Source organism: Scyliorhinus torazame, chromosome 20 (assembly GCF_047496885.1).
Source record: "Scyliorhinus torazame isolate Kashiwa2021f chromosome 20, sScyTor2.1, whole genome shotgun sequence".
Taxonomy (NCBI): domain Eukaryota; kingdom Metazoa; phylum Chordata; class Chondrichthyes; order Carcharhiniformes; family Scyliorhinidae; genus Scyliorhinus; species Scyliorhinus torazame.
In genome coordinates, this window is record NC_092726.1 from 21,478,036 (window position 1) to 21,484,035 (window position 6,000).

Here is a 6,000-nt window from a genome sequence, read left to right on the forward strand (position 1 = left end):
TTTTTTTAGTTTCGTTTTCAGCCCTGCCCCGTGTCTGTTGTTTTTAGTTTGGTTTTCAGCCCTGCCCCGTGTCTGTTGTTTTTTAGTTTCGTTTTCAGCCCTGCCCCGTGTCTGTTGTTTTTAGTTTGGTTTTCTGCCCTGCCCCGTGTCTGTTGTTTTCAGTTTTGTTTTCAGCCCTGCCCCGTGTCTGTTGTTTTTTTAGTTTCGTTTTCTGCCCTGCCCCGTGTCTGTTGTTTTTTTAGTTTCGTTTTCTGCCCTGCCCCGTGTCTGTTGTTTTCAGTTTCGTTTTCAGCCCTGCCCGGTGTCTGTTGTTTTTAGTTTGGCTTTCAGCCCTGCCCCGTGTCTGTTGTTTTCAGTTTTGTTTTCTGCCCTGCCCCGTGTCTGTTGTTTTGAGTTTCATTTTTAGAATTCCGCTCTGGTTTCTCAGGCTGAATTTTAAAAGCTTCTCTCCCAAGGATTTTGTGAATAAATCTGTAAGCCGCTGAGTGCTAACTTCATTAGTAAGTGGCATTTGACCTGTGTGTGTGGATTTTGCAAAATTGGAATTTTAGGAATAGACGGGAAAGTGAACTCTAAGACCTTTATTTTGTTTTTGGAACTGTGAATTGAAAAGCTGTTTGTTCCATGGATGTTAAGGGGGCTAAACCTGTGTGACGAATAAAGTTGATTTTAATATGAAATATTCCTGTTTGTCAGTGGAATCGCTTTGGGGACCCCTATTGGGGGTGAGGGGGTCCCCTTATGTCTGGTGAGGAGGGGGAATGGGTGGCAGTGCCAATGACTGTGAAGCGGGGGACTTGTCTGAGGTAGGGAGCAAGGGGAACTTGGCTGTGAAGGGAGAGGACCTGTGAGAGTGGGGGTCAGGTTGGCAAGAGCCCCTTTATCTCTGAGATGAAGTGGTGGGGTCACCCCGATATTTATGGGGTGGGTGGGGGGGGGGGGGGGGATGGGTCACCCGTGTCCATGTGGAGGAGCTGTGGGGAGTTAAGTTTAGCGCTGACCGGAGCACCCTTCGGAGATGCCAGCCCTCGATCTCTGTGGAGCCAGCCTTGCCATCTCCAAAATGCAATTTCTGTGCCCAATCTTCTGACGGATGAGTCTTTTTTTGTTGTTGAACACAAGGTGGCGGTATAGTCGGAGGACTCACACATGGCCCTTACTCTGGTTGGCAGGATGTGACGAGAGGCGTGTCAGAGGGATGGGTGCCGAGAATTTATCCTTGACGGAAATGACCTGGATCGAGGGGCTCAATGTCTGGTTGCCAAATTTGTTGACGGCACAGAGATAGGTAGGAAAGTATGTTGCGAAGAAGACGCAAGGAGGCTGAATAATATATATTGACAGATGAAGATCTGGCGAATGGAGTATGGCGGAGGGGGGGGGGGGGGAATGTGAACTTGTCCATGTTGGAAGGAAGAATAAAAAAACACATTGCCTGAATGGTGAGGGATTGCCGAGTCCCTGAGATGCAGAGGGATCTGACAGTCCACGAGTGCATGAATCACAAAGGGCTCGTATGGAGGTACAACAAGTAATTGGGAAAGCTAATCGAATGTTACCGTTTATCGTGAGGGAAATTGATTACAGAAGTAGGGAGGTTGCGTTTCAGTTGTACGACAGGTTGGTGAGACCACACCTGGAGTATTGTGTACAGTTTTGATCTACTTATTGAAGGAAGGATGGAAATGTGTTGGAAGCAGTTCACAGAAGGTTTGCCAGACTGATACCAGGAATGAGCGGGTTGTCTTATGAGGAAGGATATGGAAAGGTCGGGTTTGTATCCACTGGAGTTTTGAGGAGTCGAAGGTGACTTGATTGAAACATGTAAGATCCTGAGGGGTATTGACAGAACGGATGTGGAGAGGGCGTTTCCTCTTGTGGGAGAATCTGGAACTGAGGGGGGGGGTCACTGTTTAAGAATAAAGGGGAGGCCCATTCAAACCAGAGGTGGGGAGAATTATCTTTGCGTTGAGAGTCCCTAGAAATCTCTGTGAAAAGGCGGTGAAGGAGAGTCTTTGAATATTTTTAAGGCAGAAGTCATAGAATCGTAGGATTTACAGTGCAGAAGCCATGCCATTCGGCCCATCGAGTCTGCACTGGCCCTCGGAAAGAGCACCCCACCCAAGCCCACTCCTTCACCCTATCCCCGAAACCCAGTAACCCCACTTAAGCTTTTTCTTTTTGGACACTAAGGGCAATTTATCACGGCCAATGCACCTGACCCGCACACCTTTGGAGAGTGGGGGGAAACCGGAGCACCCGGAGGAAACCCACGCACACACGGGGAGACTCCACACACACGCAGTGACCCAAGCCGGGAATTGAACCTGGGTCCCTGACCCTGTGAGGCAACAGTGCTAACCACTGTGCGATTGTGCTGCCCAAGTCGGTAGGTTCTTGGTAAGCAGCGGGTGGGTCGTTGTGGGGGGGGGGGTTCTGTGGGATTGAGATGCAGGTTTGAGGCTCCGAGGCTATCTTATTAAATTTCACCTGAGGAAGGAGCAGCGCTCCGAAAGCTAGTGATTCGAAACAAACCTGTTGGACTTTAACCTGGTGTTGTAAGACTTCGTACTCTGCTCACCCCAGTCCAACGCCGGCATCTCCACATCTTATTAAATGGCAGAGTAGGCTCGAGGGGCCGGGTGGCCGACGCCTGCTCCTTGTTCGTCTGCTCGTACCTCAGAGACACGCTCGTCAGCGACACCTAATGGACAGCGCCCGCAAGCACACCGTGACAGTCAACGTGGGAAAGGTTGACAAAGAAGTTTGCAGTGGCAAATATGGACACAAATGCATGACCCAAAGTTGGGGCGATAGCTGGCCGGCAGGAATGGCACGTCACTGTGCAAGAGCTTTGACACGAGAGCAGTAAGCTCACTGCCCGTCCTGGGTTTTAGACTGAGAGGAGAAGTCTTTCTTGTCACTGCACTGGGAGAGATGGGGTTTGAGCCCTGTGGTGATACGCCCTGAATCCTGTCTCATGTTCACCACAGACACAAAGCCTGGTGTCAACATGTCAGTCACAAAAGCCAACAATTAAAAGCTGAAACGAGGAGAGAGGAAGTCTGCCCTGCCAGCATCTGTCAGGAGAGGCACAGAGCTAGCGTTACGAGTCACGGGCACAAAAATCCTTAACCCTTTCGGCCATTAGCATGTGAAATCCAGGTCGAAGCTCGAGGAACAGTCAACAGACCATTGGTGTGGGTTCCAATCCGATCTCGCGTGGCTTTGGGTTGGCGCTGTTTCAGGTGAGGAGACGCCAGGTTGACCTTCGGAGCTAGGCCGAGGTGCTCGATTTCTGCCAATCGGGCAATTGGGACGCCCTGGAGGTGAAGTCTCGGCCTGGTCGCAGTCTAGTGGCCTCCCACTGGAGGCCGACGTGTGTGCGGGTAAGGCAGAGATTCGGACCTGCTGTGCAGCTATGTGCGGCCTGCTCGCTGATCTCCTGAAACCAGGCTGGAATTAAATCCTTTACCCGCTATTTTTGTATTTTTAAATCATAACTTCTCTTGTCAGGTGTCCAACGGAATGATTGACTCCCACCGAGTAATGTTTTTTGTCAGAGGAAATATTATCGTGAGGCAACACCAATATCGACCACAGCCAGGGACCGTCAAAAAGACAATCGACCCCCAATGACCCCTGGGGTGAAAGGTCAGAGTCCTCAAAGACGTGGGGGCCACTGCAGCCTTTCACTCCCTGTCCGTCTTCTATCTCTCACTTCAGAGCTGCGTGCGAAAGACCAATCCAATCCCCCAATTTAAATCTGGAAATTGGAGAAGGATCGTCCACAACACGCTCGTCTGCATTTCGAGCTGCAGTGACTATCTTCGCAACCTCCGTGCATTGCTGAGGCACTGGTCTTCTGCGAAGCAGTCGAGGAGATGGATTGAAAGCTCTAGTTTGCAGAGGTGGGGAGTGGGAAAGTGGAGTGGGCGGGGGAACTGTCCGAGGAGGGGAGGGTGGCACCGAGGACTGGAGAAAATTGCCGAGGCTGGTGGAGTGAAGGCACGGAGGGCTTTGAAGACCGGGAGCCCATGGGGGTCACCGAGAGGTGGGTCGACAGAGACCAGGGGTGCGGGGGGAGGGGGGGGGGATGAGATGGGAGTGGCGGGCTGAGGTCCCAGTTCAGCGAACCCTTTATTAAACCCCAGAGAATAACCGGTCAGTGGTCCTAAATAGCCAAGGGACTGACAGAGGGGCCATTTTATACGTGTGAGAACTCCACAGGAACCTGCTCTCCTGGGAGGGTGTGTGTTAGGATCCAAAACATTTAACATCAGGCAGAGCTCAGGATACATTCGGAACGTGACCATTCTCCCCACTCACAGCACTGCACCATCTGGCAGAGCTAATTAAAGAGCCAAGTCAACGTAGGAACCCTTCCTGGTTCCATGTGTTGACCAGAAGCTGATTTGGGTGGACGGTGAGGTGGGGGAGGGTTGAATGCACCATGAGCTCTCGGCTCTCCAGGTGTGAAGGGCACACTGCTCACTGTCATTTACCCATCAGGACCCTCACCTTTGCCTTTTTGGCAATTTACTCCAACAACATCCAACCACTAGATGGCCATCAAGCGCATACACGTGGATCACGAGACACTCTCGATTCGGGGAGCAGGTTGTTAGGCAAGGATTTCGAGTCATCAGGAGCTCTGTGATTGGAATCATGATGTGGAGATGCCGGCGTTGGACTGGGGTGAGCACAGTAAGAAGTCTTGTGAGGTTATCCATTTTGGTAGGAATAACAGCAAAAGGGATGATTATTATTTAAATGATAAAATATTAAAACATGCTGCTGTGCAGAGAGACCTGGGTGTGCTAGTGCGCGAGTCGCAAAAAGTTGGTTTACAGGTGCAACAGGTGATTAAGAAGACAAATGGAATTTTGTCCTTCATTGCTAGAGGGATGGAGTTTAAGACTAGGGAGGTTGTGCTGCAATTGTATAAGGTGTTAGTGAGGCCACACCTGGAGTATTGTGTTCAGTTTTGGTCTCCTTACTTGAGAAAGGATGTACTGGCGCTGGAGGGTGTGCAGAGGGGATTCACTAGGTTAATCCCAGAGCTGAAGGGGTTGGATTACGAGGAGAGGTTGAGTAGACTGGGACTGTACTCGTTGGAATTTAGAAGGATGAGGGGGGATCGTATAACATACCAGAAACATATAAAATTATGAAGGGAATAGATAGGATAGATGCGGGCAGGTTGTTTCCACTGGCGGGTGAAAGCAGAATTAGGGGGCATAGCCTCAAAATAAGGGGAGGTAGATTTAGGACTGAGTTTAGGAGGAACTTCTTCACCCAAAGGGTTGTGAATCTATGGAATTCCCTGCCCAGTGAAGCAGTAGAGGCTCCCTCATTAAATGTTTTTAAGATAAAGATAGATAGTTTTTTGAAGAATAAAGGGATTAAGGGTTATGGTGTTCGGGCCGGAAAGTGGAGCTGAGTCCACAAAAGATCAGCCATGATCTCATTGAATGGCGGAGCAGGCTCGAAGGGCCAGATGGCCGACTCCTGCTCCTGTTCTGATGTTCTTATGTATGTTCTTACAACACCAGGTTAAAGTCCAACAGGTTTGTTTCAATGTCACTAGCTTTAACCTGGTGTTGTAAGACTTCTTATTGGAATCACAGTTTTAGTGAATCTGTAATCTTTTATATCTTAGCAGGCAAGTCGAATCGATTGGATTGGATTTGTTTATTGTCACGTGTACCGAGGTACAGTGAAAAGTATTTCTCTGTGTGCAGCTCAACAGATCATTTAGTTCATGAAAAGAAAACACGTAATAGGGCAACACAAGATACACAATGTAAATACATAGACACCAGCATCGGGGTGTAGTATTAATCAGGTCGGTCCTTAAATAGGTCATATAGGAGTCTGGTGACCGTGGGGAGGAAGCTGTTTTTGAGTCTGTTCGTACGTGTTCTCAGACTTCTGTATCTCCTGCCCGATGGAAGAAGTTGGAAGAGTGAGTAAGCCGGGTGGGAGGGATCTTTGATT

At 49.6% G+C, this 6,000-nt stretch overlaps 1 protein-coding gene across 1 annotated transcript in view; it reads left to right on the forward strand.

The window, feature by feature from the left end:
- Positions 1–6,000, forward strand: part of LOC140396945 (ankyrin-1-like) — a 660,380-nt gene that overhangs the window by 386,324 nt on the left and 268,056 nt on the right. The window lies entirely within an intron of this gene.